Raw genomic sequence first — 14,408 nt, 5'->3', positions numbered from 1 at the left:
ATGTACTCTACAGTCTCAGAGGGCAGTAGTTATTTTTATATCCACACAGGTCTCCACTGTCTGTAAAAGCTGAACGATTAGACATTATCCAGTTGGTGGAGGTTGACAGCCGGCTTGGTATCTGCCAGCCTGATCTGACATGAGATGTAAAATATGCTCCATAGCTGTGACTAAGCCAGCCAATCTGGCTTCTTCGCTCTGCAGTCCAGCCTTTAGGATGCTGGGAGCCGTTTTGTTGGCACACGACTGTTTTCAGATCAGATTGGCAACTTCATTTCTGTGTGCACATTATGTGTGTGCTCGTACAGAGTGTGTGTGTGTGTGTGTGTGTGCGCACACTCTTGAGAGATCCGGTATTTGAACACTGGATGCTGTGTGTTGTCTTCTTTTGCATGTCTTGTGACACGGCTCTGATGAACAGTTCTACCGTAATATGGCACTTTGATCCATGATGCAGAAGGCTTGGGCCAAATATTCGACTTAACTAGTTTGACTGACAAGTATGACTTCATCCAGAAGACCTGAAATGTCTTATCTTGCACATTTACACACATTTTAAATGTGGATTAAAGCCTTAGTTCATCTTTAACTTGTTGATTTCATTACATTTTTGAAGGCAGGCCTCAAAATAAAAACATACTTTGTCTTTGCTGCTGCTGAATTTCAGGGTCTTCAGATAGTGTGTGTCAGCCCTCTTGGATGGAAATAAAAAGTGATCAACCACTTGCATCATGGAGCAGCTACTGTGACATGTAGACCAGGCGAGGAAGTCATGGAAAAGAGAGGACGTATTGGGCCAGAAATCAGATTCCCAACAGTTTTTCCCTTGGAAAATGCTAATGTCTGATGCCAAAAATAAATCAAAGTGACAAAGAGGGAGGGCGCATGGGGGAATAGATGGAAAGGGTCTTGTGGCTAAAGTTTTGATGAAGTTAACCATAGCATCTCTTCTTACCCAGGTCTTTTGTTTCCTTTCTGAATAATTTCTTTTTACACTGACTTGGATGTGTTACAAGGCTTTGCCCTTAATGTGCATTATGAGAAAATGGCTTCCCCAGACCCGACCACAAGCTTTCTCTCACTTTCTGTCTGTCTTTGTTATCCTCTCTCTCTCTCACACTCTCTGAGTAAGGGGGGGTGGTGGGGGTGTGTGTGTGTCGGGGGGGGGGGGGGGGTTGTTTAGAGCCTGTTGGTGAAAAGATGGATGAAGAGCAGATTTTCTGAGACTAAAGACTTTGCACATATAATGATGTTAGTGTTCATGTTGCCTGAGACCCGCTGATGATGTGTAAGTAGATTAAAGTCAGTCTCCTTTAGTCTACTGACCTGCACGTAGGGGATCTTGCATTTTTAAGATGGTTGAGAATATTTATTCTACTTATTAGGAATACGTACATGCAGTCGTAGCGTCGAAGCAGTGCACTTCCCCATTTCTTTTTCTTCCAAAAGGCACAGAGTTGGTACACGTGGAGCACTGGAGCAACTTTATCCATCACTGCCTCCTTGTACCATAATGTAAACATAACAGAGACACAACATTTGGAAAATATGAACTTTCAACTGAAACAAATTTTAACTGACATCTGACATCATGGTCATCTGCTCGTTCTTTGAGGGTCCATGAGTTAACGTACACGCTTCAGAAACAACGGTTGAAGGCGGCGGAAGCATTCTGCGCCGTCTAAAATGGCACGCCTGATTGGCTCAACTGCACAGTTATAAGCAAAGTGCAGCTACAGCGAGGAAAGCCCAGAAAGCCCGACTCGGAGAAAGAAAGCGCCGTCTGTGATAATCACTTTCTTGAATGGGACTAAAAAAGAGAAATCTGCTGAAATGATAGAGAAAGCCTGTGGTTTGGCCCATGCAGTAAATTTCCCATGAGCCTCTTTGACAATCTGAGGGGATAGCCACTCTGGCACACGCCACCCGCCCACATACAAAACACACACACACACACACACACACACACACACACGCACACACAGTGTTGTTTCTGCCAGGCAGCACGGGTGTAGACACCTCTGGGAGGAGGCTTGTCCGAAGATGATTGACAGGAGGTGGGTGAGGACTACACTGAGGGGGAACCAGTGGATGATGGGAGGGGTTGTCCTGAGGAACAGTAACACTCGTTTTTTCCACTAGACAGGACGGTCTATAAAATCTACAAGAACTTTGCTGAGGAGAGTGGAATGACATTGTGGAACAAGCATTAAAGCCCGAAAAGATTTTGAAAGATACTTTTGCTGGAATATTTTATGACCACAATTAATGACCCTGCAGACTGCATACAAATATATACAAACGACTTCAAAACCCTCCTTTCTAAGTAATAGGTTCATATGCAGCTAATTTGCAATAGCGATTTACGTTCACTGTCAAAGCTTGTTCGCAGAGTTACGTTCTTTCACCGCAGTGTAAAATCATAGGGAGGAGGCCTGGGTGGATGGCCAGGCACATGACTTCGACGCTGGAGACTGGGGTTTGCATCCCATCACAGTTGACTTTTTTTTTTTTTTTTTTTACAAAATATTTACCATGCTCATGATGTGTCTGCCAACCTTAACGAAGTGTTTTAGTTTCCCCAACCATAACCGTAACGTCCTTACCATGACCGCAGTGTTTCCCTAACTCTAACCAAGTGTTTTGAGTTGACTTCACATAACCATAAAAAATGTAATTATGCTTTAGATGCAAAGAGTGGATGCTGTAGCGAAAACAGATGAAAAACGTTGACAGTAAAGTCTTTGCAGCAGCGTTCAGTGTAAAGGATCTGTTAATAAAAAAAGGTAAAAAATCTCCCAAAAAGATGAGAAAAAATTCCAAAAAAGCCGGCCTTACATTTCCTCAAAAGCATATTACCAACTGCAAATTAGATGAAGACGTACAGACTGTAGAAGACATGGTTGGACTTTACCATCACGGTCACATGCTCATAGGCACATGCAGCAGGGCTATGGTTGCGGTTTTTTGTGGTAGGAAGGAGAAAGGCTTTATGTCCTTGGTTAGGGGTGGGGTTGAGGGTAAACTGGGGAGGTACAATGTTCCTCCTCATCCTCAGCAATGCTAAATTTATTGGTTACCATCTGCAGGGTGGAGGAGTTTGGGTTGTGGCCAGGCCAAAGAAAGGCTTCTAATTAAACAGTCATCATTATCAACTTGTGGTCAGTGATCATCATCCCCAACACTGGTTCTCCAAGATGAACATGGAATCATTGAGGCTTTCCCTGAAGCCCATGCTGGACTGAATTAGAATAGAAGAAACAGAGGAGAAAAGTGCTAGCGAGAACATTTTTTTTTCCTCTCTTGGCAGAACAGGCAGCATGAGGCCCTGTGCCATATCCACTCAGGTTTAAACAATTACCAGACATCAGAGAACCCAGCAGAGCCTCAGCGCTGGCACAACCGTCATGCTTTTGACTGCTGTACTTCAGGCCATGGTTTCAGACATGGCCAAGTGTCACATGTAAGCGGAGCTTTCGATAATTTCAATTAGTGTAAGAGGGTGTGCCTGCAGTATCTGTATCACTGCTGCTGGAGGAGCTTTCCTTTGAGGTTGACAGCCCCTTAATATAGTATTTCTTGGTTTGATGTGTGAGTGACACAGAGGCGCTCCAAGAGGACGGCAAAATGGTTTATTAGGACCTAATTAGAGCCCTGTGATTAAAGGGGAAGTGACTGTGATTAGGAGACCTGCAGATGATGTGGAAACATGGATGAATATTCAGAGGAGAAAAAGCACAGTACGTAACAGCCTGTGTGTGTTTTGAGTCTGTGTATGCCTTTGTAGAATATGGAGCACCACAGAGTCCGGGCTGCTTGTGTCATCATATCATCTTCACAGCAGATCTACAGCAAAGGAGCTTTTACAACTTAAGCTATTAGAGAGAAAATGCACAAATGAATAGCCGTAATCCTACAGCTGATGGTTTCTGTGAGGGTATCTGCACTTGCTTCATGTAGAAGTTCAGAAATTTGATGAGCAGCTATTGTACCTCAAACAGCAAGATGACCTCAGTTTGTGTCTTGTTTTTTGATGGTTTGAGTCCGACACGTAAGAGTTATGCTGTGGACCTTCACAGCCAATTGAACATGAAACCATGAGGAATGTTCTGCAAAGCCAGGTCCGTTTCGGGAAGCTTAGCGCACTTGCAAAGAATCACACATTCTTGTGAACTTCAGAGTATGTGCTGTTTAATCAAAGAGATAAATGGTCTTATTACTATTAGCCTCCATCAATGGAGAGATTAGCATTGGACTTTCTTTCTTTTCGCCTCACAAACTTCTGACTTTTTCAGATATGCGATAGCCAGAAATCATTTATGGGAGTGTTCTGAGGGCAGGAGATTGTCAGAAGGGCCTTGCGATTTTACAATTTCACAACTGACTTCCTTCTTAAAATGACACAGGCTTACCTGCCTATTACTCCCTTTGATTTCTACAGTACATGCTTCTGCGCTCTGAGAGGTATTCATAATAAGCTTAAACTCCACTGGCTTCATTGCTAAAGGGTGCTTATCTCTGGGCTATTCAAGAGAAAGAAGGGTAATATTTTTTCCAATTTCAACATTTTACTGTTAGGCCACAGTCTGCCCAAAACCACGTTTAGGGGGCTGTTGTGGAGAGCAGGCATGCACACACATGGATATATGGACACATGCATGCACTGACACAAGTACATGTACACACATTCAACACACACACACACACACACACACACACACACACACACACACACACACACACACACACACACACACACACACACACACACGCTGTCTGTGGCTGCTTTTTGAAAATATTATTTTGCCATTTAAAAATTGAAACGGCACAGCTGTGGATTTTTTTTTCTCCGCTAAGATTGAAGTGACATATTTCGGCACATTTATTGATATGTTTTATTCAGTATACATTTTAACTTGCCTTTCTAAAGGTTGTGGGAACTAGTCTGCTAGTTTTATTTAAAAGTCTGCTTGGCTCATTCAGCTGAAACCCTGGAAAGTGTTTTTCTTTTATTACATAGATCATACTTACCTTGCAGCACTTACTGCATGTTTGGACACGCAATTTAATCTATTTACATTTTCATTTTGTCCCGATGGAATGTTCAAAGCATTCTTAGCTTGAAAACGTTCACTCACATGTAATGTAAGATATACTCGAAAACTAGTTTGCGGTAAGCAGTAGTGGCCGTCTCTCTTTTGCTTGGAGCTATGTCAGTTTTTCTTGTAGAATAATGAGGAGCATGTGTCGGAAAAGTGAAAAAACACAGTGATCTTTCATGTGACCCACCTGTCGTGCTTACAGCACTGTTAACACCAAGCTCACGTTTCTACTGTCCGGACAGTCGCTCCAAAGCGCCTCTTCCTCCTGCTCTTCTTCATTACTCTGTTTTAAAAGCTCTGCAAAGACACCTGAAGGTGCTTGGCCTGACGCTCGTGGTAGCACACGGAAGCCAACTAAACACTTGAAGGGAAAAACTAAACCTTAATGACTACCAGAATTTAAATACACATAATCTGTAGGTGCCAAGTGTTTGTTTGAACTACATCTTTGTCCAGCAGTTAACAGTGTGCCGTAGGTTTGTACTGTGAGTGTAAGTGCTCCCCAGCCCTCTGCCTGTACCCTCAGCCCGCTGAGTTTCTCAGTTTTACCGTTGCTTGTGCCATGCTGTAATGGGCTCCCAGGACATGATGGGAATATAATAACTGCTTGGCAATGTTTTTCTTACCCCCCTCATTCTCCACTAAATGTAAAATGTGCCCAGAAACATGGGATATATGGTACAGGTTGTGATGTCACTTGTTATTGCTGGATATGTGAACCAGTAAATTTTGGATTATTTTCCACAATCTGCTGTGCAGAGTGCATTATGTCACAAAGGCCACATTGTAGCTAGCTGGGTGTAGAGCAGTGTTGTCTCCCTCTCTCTCTCTCCCTTTCCCTTGTTCTGTGCATTGCTCGGCCACCTTCTGAGTCTCCAGTCCAGACTACAGCCTTACTTTATGCCCATTTTCTTTCCTTGTGCTGCAATCAATGGACAATGGACCTATAGGATACCTTACATAATCGGAAAAAATCATGCATTGAAAAGTGTTGAGGCTAACGGCCAAGAATATTATTCAGTCTCGAGTTATTTTCCTCTGTGAAATTTGATTATTTGCAAAATCTTGGTGAGATTATAACGTCAAGGCTGGAGGTCTTAAATTACAGGGTGTTCCTGCATTAGCACCGAAAGACTGTTAGAATCATGCTCTGTGAAACGTGACTGTAAATGATGAGATTAATTAAGTGATGATTGATATATTTTCATTCCTTTGCTGCACAATTGGGACTCTAACTGCTTTTGTTCAATGCAGTATGGAATGGAAGAGCCTCCTGTTTTTCCACTAATTAAATTTGCCACTAACATATGCTGGCAGGAACCTCTTACCTTGTTTGACTTATTTATTGCCTGACTGTAGAGGTAATTTGACCTTTCATTTCAAAGGCTCTTATTTTTAATCCAGAAAAGGAGTGTTAAACTCAATTATACCAGTGATCAGTGGCTCAAACACTACATTTGTTTCCTCTGGGGGGACAAGCCAAGTAGAGCCCTGCTCTCAGCTCCTTGTCCCTTACTCCTGGCCCTTCCACCCCTTCAGGCCAACAAGGGGGGAGAGGTAAATTAGGACGGGAGAGAAATAGGGAAGGGGGTGCGGGAGGGAGACATGAGTGAGATGAGAAAGGGAGAACGGAGAGAGTGAGAGAGGAAAGTGCCCCACAGTTCCTGCCATGTCACTGGAGATTTGTGTCCTCCTTTTAAATCATTTCCCTCTTAAGAAGATTAAGAAGGCAGAAATATTCTCAAACTGATCATTTTCCCTCCCCCTAAATGGATTCATTTGCATTTGCAAACGCTGCTATTAATTGTGGGTTTCAAAAAAAGACAAATGACCTCTGCAACTGTAAATAAAAAGAGAAAACAGAGGTTATAATGTTAATTGTTAAAATGGCTGTACAGAGGCCAGTGGAGCCAAAGCAAAGCATATGCCCCCATCAGTATCAGATTTACACCACAGTCACATATGCTACAGAGAATACTTTTTTATTCTTATTATTATCATTTATATGACTCTTAACTCTTAATCAAGATTTCAGTGGGGTTTTTTTTTCTCAAGAAAAAGGATTTATCCTGTATGTCATTCATTTGGTTTAGTGTTCTACCCGAGAAGAGAGACTAAAAACTGGATCAGTTTTTAGCAGGTTGCAGAGGAACATGCAGTGAAATGCTGTTGTACTGTCGAGTACACTGCTGGGTTACATGAATGGCAGATAAAGAGTGATTTTTCCGACATGGAACATGAATGTTCAGCTGTAGTCCTTCCCTCTCTGAGAACACTGCGGCACATTTAAAACTTTCTTTACTCTGTTACATGCTACAAAGATTTTGCACATTTCCTCAGTTGAAGTTGTCTGCCTGCATTGTGCAGAGCTCGCTGCTAAGATAATCATTTGTCAACTTAAGCCTGCCTTTGCAAAGCGAAAAATGTGTGACAGTAATGCAAGTCATTGGTGGAAAAGGCCACTATAAAATAGTGCGTCCCTGCTTCTCCTCGAAACAGGGAAAACACATAATAATTTGCGGACACCAATGCCTTGTTGTAACCTGATCATTTATGGATCAGTTGTTTCCTTTCTGGTTTAATTCACCATGTGATTGATTTTCAGTGCAGTACTGTTGGAAAATATCCACACTAAACCGTGCCTGAAATAGGGAATCATTTGAATACAGATGCTTACGGCTTAGACCTTGTCACTGGAAACCACTTGGAGCCAGGAGACAATTGCAGGTTGATTATGTTGCTTCTGACAGAAGTTGCAACTCCTTTGTACAAGGCAGCGATATTTGCATCTAAATGCTTATTGTAGACATCTAAACAGCATAAAGACTGATTGTAAATGCCAGCTGTTGGGCTGCACTCGGGGAATAAAAAAAAAAAAAAAAAGAATTTCAATAAGGAAAATTGGGATGGAAATGAGGAAATTATTTTCAAACAGTGGAGCTGAAATCAATAAGTACGAAATGGCAGCGTTTGTTGTGCTGGTTGTATTTGTCATTTTCATTGAGCGTGTTTGTACAATCACATATGAATCTATTTACAGTTAGCTACGGTATGCTGTATTTTAACTGGTGGTAATACAGTGTTTATATTCAGAGGAATTATGTCTTATTCTTTGGCTACTGCTGCAGGCTTTGGGTACATGTAATGAGGTTGTAGTGCAGGTGTTACAGACGGGTAAAAAATGTAGGAATTTGCTGTTAGTGAATTATCAGATTAGAAATATAATACGACTGCGTGATATATTTGACACATCTTCTTTTAATATTGTGTTTACAGGTAGTTGAGATAGTTGGAACATGCCATTCTAGCCTTTGTAATGTTTGTGCATGAGTGCATGTGCTTGTGTGTGTGCGCTCTGTATGTAAGTGCAGTTATACAGTATATATGGGTGTGCATGTGTGTCTGGTTGGTGCCCAAAGCAGAGTGATGCCCCCGCTGATTCTGCTCCTCTAGCTCTTTGTCCTGCAGCACTCAGTGTGTCTGCCTCCTCGGGAGACTGGCAGGCTTCTCTAGTGTGGCTCCACAAAGGCCCAGCCTCCTTTGAGGTGTTAAAAACTTCCATTTATGCATCTCCCTGGACAAAAAAGCACCAAGCCCATTTGAGTCCAGTAGCAACACAGGCAGACATTGTGGCCACGCTTCTCTAGCACTCATTTCACAGATTCTAAAACCAGTATGTGGTGAACAGGATTTGAGGGGCTAAAGTGCCCCGTGAGGGCCAGGCGATAAGAGGGGAGAAACGCCACCACGCAGTAAACTAGAAGATGGGTCCAGGAAAATAAACACATTACCTGGGAGAGAGGGAGAGACTTGTTTTCATGCTCCTGCCCCCAACATACACAAATACACAAACGCCACTTTAGAAGAAAAGAAACAGAGAAATAATGAAAAGGAAAAGAAAATATGTGCGCGTATCTTGGAAGTTAAGAAAAGAGGTCTCATCAGTGTGCAAGAAGACAAGCCTATTCTGTGTTCTCTGTCTTTACGGTCTTTGGAGTGAAGAATATGTGAGAGGGGAATCAAAGAGAATTGATAGGTTGCACGCCCGCCTGTTAGGAGCACCGGGGACTGAATGCCGTCCACCGTGGAGGAAAACATTCTATTTGCTGGTCATTTCTCTCCCCTCACCCTGCCTCAACCCAGTTGCTCAGTAAATAGACTTTTATTCTTGTTATTTGACGCAGAGGAAATGACAGATAATACATTTGCCGAGCAGCGCGCAAAAGCCTTGATCGGCCACAGCCACTGTATCTGTATCAGGCTATTGCTCGGAGGAAACTCTGGGTAGAATAACTGCTGTTCAAGGGTGTTTTTTTTTTCTGCTTTATCTGACACCATTGCACTTCAGCTCCGCCAGAATACAGGTCACTGTTTTACCCTCAACAAAGATACTTTAACTAGAGTGACACTCTGGCAGTCATTCCTGACACGTTGGTGCTAGACGTTTTGTGAGCGTCTAGTCTGCTGTAGTTCAGTGTCAGGAAGGATCGGCCAGAAAAAGGCAGTTTGAAAGAGACGGAGGGTTAAGATAAAAAGAGGAGGAGAGAGAGATTTGTAAGGCTGTGACAGTTAACGGTGTGCTGGAGCGTGAAACAGCTGTTTGCACGTGATTGACCTGCTTCCAACACCAAATAACTCAATGATATGGTGCGATCTCTTGTAGAAATTCTGCTCGTCTGTCTAACAGCACAGCACTGGACTTTTTTTTGTTGTTGTTGTTTTTTTTTTTGGCCCCTGGCTGTCCAAAGCTTATCACGGCAATAGGAAGTGAATAAATGCATGAGCCAACAACGTCTCCACAAATGTTTCCTCGTTGAAAATATGTATGAAAATGTAAGTGTCTACCTGAACAGTGGCTGCTTCCTGACCAGCAATGTCCTCTCATTCCTGACTAAAGTGATTACTCACTGCATGGAAGCTGTCGTTTCATATTTCACAGATGATGCTGCTGCAGAGAGGATTGACTTTATGGAACTGGATATTTAACAGACAATCACATGTGTTCAATTACTTTATCAGACATTTCTGTGCCAGAATGTTTTGCGCTTCACCAATTTGCCCTCCACACAGCACCCACTCCTCCTCCTCCTCCTCCTCCTCTTCCTCCCATTTCCCTATTTCCCCTGGGACCACTGTTATAGCCCCACATCACTGCATCCCAAACTCCCCCACGCAGTCCCCCGGCCTGACTCACTGTGTGGCTGCTGCTTCTGCAGAGATAACCACACAGCATCCAGGTAGGGAGCAGCCTGCTGATGGCATAGATTACCTCTATTGTCAAAATAACTAACTCTGCAGAATTCCTACTTTAGAGTGTTTGGACGCAGGAGAGAGTGAGGATTTGGAACGGAGGATTGGGAGGATTTTTATTTTTATTTTTTTTAAATGTTGGAGATCTGGACGAATTCCAAACAGAAGTTGCAGCACAAGTTTTGGCTTGCTTGATGCACACAAAACTACAGAATTTGAAATGTACATTTACTTACACGTGCAAAGTAGGCAGATTAACACACCCACATACATGTAATTCAAACATGTCGCATATTCAGTAGTTTTAATGCAACACAGACTTAAAGTGACATAAAGCCTGTATTTGGTCGGGACAGCTGTGTATTGGTTGGTGGTGATGTTGTCTATTGATGCTGAGCTACGGTCACATGACGGTTGAAAAACACAGCTCTCTGTTATGGTGAAGGAAAATTAAATTAAGCGTAGCACACACCGTACATGAACACATGTCTAGAATTTGAAGGTTGAGTTGATTTGAAAGGTGCTCTTTCTGGGCTGTGATGCTGCTTTCCTTCATGTAAACTGTACAAGAGGCTTTCGCTCTAACGGCGACTCCAGCAGGCAATACAGTGCGTTTGATGTGTAATATGAAGATACACAAGCGGCTTCTACATGGGAAGCTTTAGTACAAGTGAACGGGTTAAGCTTATAGTTTGTAGAAATGTGGAATTTGAATCTCGTGTTGTGCCCAGACAAATTGGGTGTGTGTGTGTGTGCGTCTGTGTGTGTGTGTGTGAAATGTACCAAATTACAGGATAAATTCTGGCCTTTCAAACCAGTGCGAATCAGGGACAGTGTATCCACTTGGTGCTGTCTTTGCTGAGTTAAGGCACAGAAAGGCTGTGTGTGTGTATTCCCTCACAATTTTCAGCACTGGAAATGATGCTATAATTTTCAACTCTGCTTCACTGCGTATGAAAGCTTTTGTGGCAACTTGAGTGTGTGTGCGTATGCTAGCATTTTGCTTCGTTCGTGTGTGTGTGTGTGTGTGTGTGTGTGTGTGTGTGTGTGTGTGTGTGATAGCCATGACCAGCCAAAGCTGGAGAAAAGGCCACTCTTTGACAGAAATGCCACAGGTGGCTGTGAGCTCTCTGTCCCTGCTCCTTTGATGTCAGCCCCATCAGTCCGTTTGGATCTTTTTTGTGTCTGAGAGCTAAACCTCCAGTATTTTCAGTGAGGGGAAATTGTTTTAACAGAAAATACTCTTCGTGCCTCACTCTGACTAGTCAGTCATGGTCTAATGGGGCCGAATTTACTTAGCATCTCCTCCTCTCACCCTCACGGTTTCTGTCTCTGACAAAAAAGAATTAACAGAAAACATATTGGTTAAGTGTGCTGACAATTTCTTTATGAAAATGTAGTAAACTAATAACTTGGATTCAGGGTCGAATGGAATTGGGTTTAATAAGTCCCTGATCCTCTAATTAGGAATGGGGAGTGCCTGTTTTATGTTTCCTGCCTGTAGGTCTAATTCACAGCAGGAAAAAAGCTGCTACATGCAGCTACAATAGGCCGGTTGACACTGAGTCATATTACACCACAGGGATTTCTACACTGGCTTCATTATAATATCATTTGGGTCGCTCATTATTTGCAATTATAAATTCTTTTGTTTTTTTTTTCCCTCAGACAAATAATTAACTTAAATAAGCGATGAATAAGGAATACGTTTCCCCATTTATTATTTACCTCATTGTTCTCAATTAACATCAGATTATGAATTCAAAGGTTTGTTAATGTCGACTCTGTAATTATAAGAGCTCTCATTTATTGAGGCACAACAGGCATTAAGCCTATAGTCAGATGTTTGACAGAGGCTGGTTTATTGAATTACCATCCATGTAATATGTGCTTTATCCAGCAGGCAGGCATTGTTGTGATGACTGAATAGGTACTAATATAAGTAATCGTGTGTGTGTGTGTGTGTGTGTGTGTGTGTGAATACAGGAGTGGGTGGTTGCGGCTCGAGCATGTTCAGAACAGTGAAATAATGTGTGTTTAGAGTTATTTGAGAGGCAGGAGTAGACCTTAAACTCAGAGGTGCTATTCATGTAACAGCTTTCCATTCAGCTGGGGTCACCTGGGTCCCCTCTCCCGCTTTGTCACCTCTAGCCTCAAGGCTACCACATTCAGGCCTGTCTGCAACTCTTGCCTTTCTCTGGCTCATCCTGTTAACCCTCCTGCCTCCCACATAGCACGGTCCATGCTCAGTGCCGGCAACAATGTAGTGCTAGTCGGTGCATTTATCTGGTCTTTATTGTTGGTGGCTTACTGGCCCCCGTGATGGGAGACTGAGGTGCTGAAGTGCAAATTAGTGACGGATCAGTTAAGCGTGACCTTAAAAAACCCTTGGCCTTGTTTAATTGGCAGTGCTGAGGCGGACTAATTGTATAAATCAGCTGGTAATGAGATCTTGGCTTATTGTGAAACACAAGATAATGTGAGAAAATGAACATGAATGAGCTTACAGCATTTTCATCCCTCAAGCTAGACAGTCTCATCAGTGCAATCATTCCTCTCTGTTGTCATTACCTCTTAAGTTTTGGTGAAATTTGGCTTCATTGATACACAAAGCTGTATGCAAGCAGCACTGTGTTGGAGTTTCCTGGGTATTTTCCTCTAACAAAGCTCTTAAAGTTGCAGTACTTCAACTAGACATGCTGAAACTAGCAGAGCATGGCTCCTAAATAAATCATTAGCAAGGCAGCGCTTGAAGAAAGAAAGCAAAATTAAATAAAACAACCTCTTTATAGGAAAGCTGTTTGTTAGCAGAACCCATCGACTGGAGGACAGATTAATGAGGTAGCCGAGAAGTAGATTTCAAACATTGTCGAGGATGGATTGCCATTGACAGACAGCTGTGAGGACAGGGGGTCAGACGCAAACAAAGCTGTCTTACAGTAGCTCAGCTGTGGAGACTCTGACCCTCAGCCAACAGTCACTATGGTCCTGTGTCTCTTCCTCTAGCTCTGTCTCTGTTTGTTCTGACGTAGGTAAACACAGTTATCTAAGACCTTGTTGATTTTAACCACGTTCCAAATTCACTGTTATTTCTTTACTCAAATAAAAGAGACTAAAGCTCATTTGAATTTATATTTTGCAGAATTTTAATCAAACGCAAGAGAGTTATACAGTAGTTATTAATAACATGATGTTGCATACAAGGATACACTTAAAATAGCCCTATTTCCTGTCTTCTTTTTGCTTACATTTCAGGTTTTTACATGAATTCAAAATCAACCGACCAGTGATCGCTGGAAGCTGGGGATTGAGTCTTTCAGTTTTTGTAAGTATCAATTTGCCTCTTTAGCTTTTTCTGTCTTGCCACATGTCTCATGCACCCCTGCTGTCTTTCACCCACACTGAACACCTGCGTCAAATGAGGTGGACAATTGGATAGGCACACAATGTATGCACAATTAGACGCTTATATCACCATAAAGTCACTGACAGACCTTTAAACGTTGAATCCTCCAACTTCTTTTTCATTTTGTTTTGCTTCAATATTGTGTCTTTTTTCCTTTTCTCCTTTTTCACTGTCTGCTGCTCCTTGTGTGCTATAATACTGTTTCTTGTGTGGGAGTTGCAATTCTAAGGTCAAATCATGCTTTCTAGTATTCATAAATTGTAAGTAGTTTAATGATTAAAGCCCAAGAGGAGAAAATGAAGAAAAAACTGAAAAATATGCATCAACCTTTGGAGAAAAGTCTTTTACAGGTGAAACTGGTCAAAAATGTGAAACCTTGAATGCCAGTAATTACAATAAGCCTCTAAATCAATCAAATTAAAACTGTTTGGCGTAGACTGAAACTTTATTTGGTATCACTATGAAACACAAATATGTCCAAGTATCTCTGAGGTGTGAACAGAATATGAGATTATGCCATAATACTTATATAACAACTGCACTGTAATATGGGAACATATATTCATCCTTTTCTACCAGAGCAATATCAGACCTTTGTTTAAACCAGGTCAGAGTCAGTCTGGTTATATGCCAAAATATGTCAATTTAAA

General features: G+C 42.2%; 1 protein-coding gene across 7 annotated transcripts in view; it reads left to right on the top strand.

The window, feature by feature from the left end:
• sox6 (SRY-box transcription factor 6) overlaps positions 1–14,408 on the top strand; it is a 130,679-nt gene that overhangs the window by 6,841 nt on the left and 109,430 nt on the right. For all 7 annotated transcript variants that reach the window (XM_076729072.1, XM_076729048.1, XM_076729064.1 and 4 more), the window contains exon 2: positions 13,608–13,677. The gene's annotated coding sequence lies outside the window, so the exon portion shown is untranslated. The remainder of the gene's footprint in view (positions 1–13,607; positions 13,678–14,408) is intronic.

The sequence above is a fragment of the Chaetodon auriga genome, chromosome 1 (assembly GCF_051107435.1).
Source record: "Chaetodon auriga isolate fChaAug3 chromosome 1, fChaAug3.hap1, whole genome shotgun sequence".
Classification (NCBI taxonomy): domain Eukaryota; kingdom Metazoa; phylum Chordata; class Actinopteri; order Chaetodontiformes; family Chaetodontidae; genus Chaetodon; species Chaetodon auriga.
This window is presented reverse-complemented; position numbering and strand designations above follow the sequence as displayed.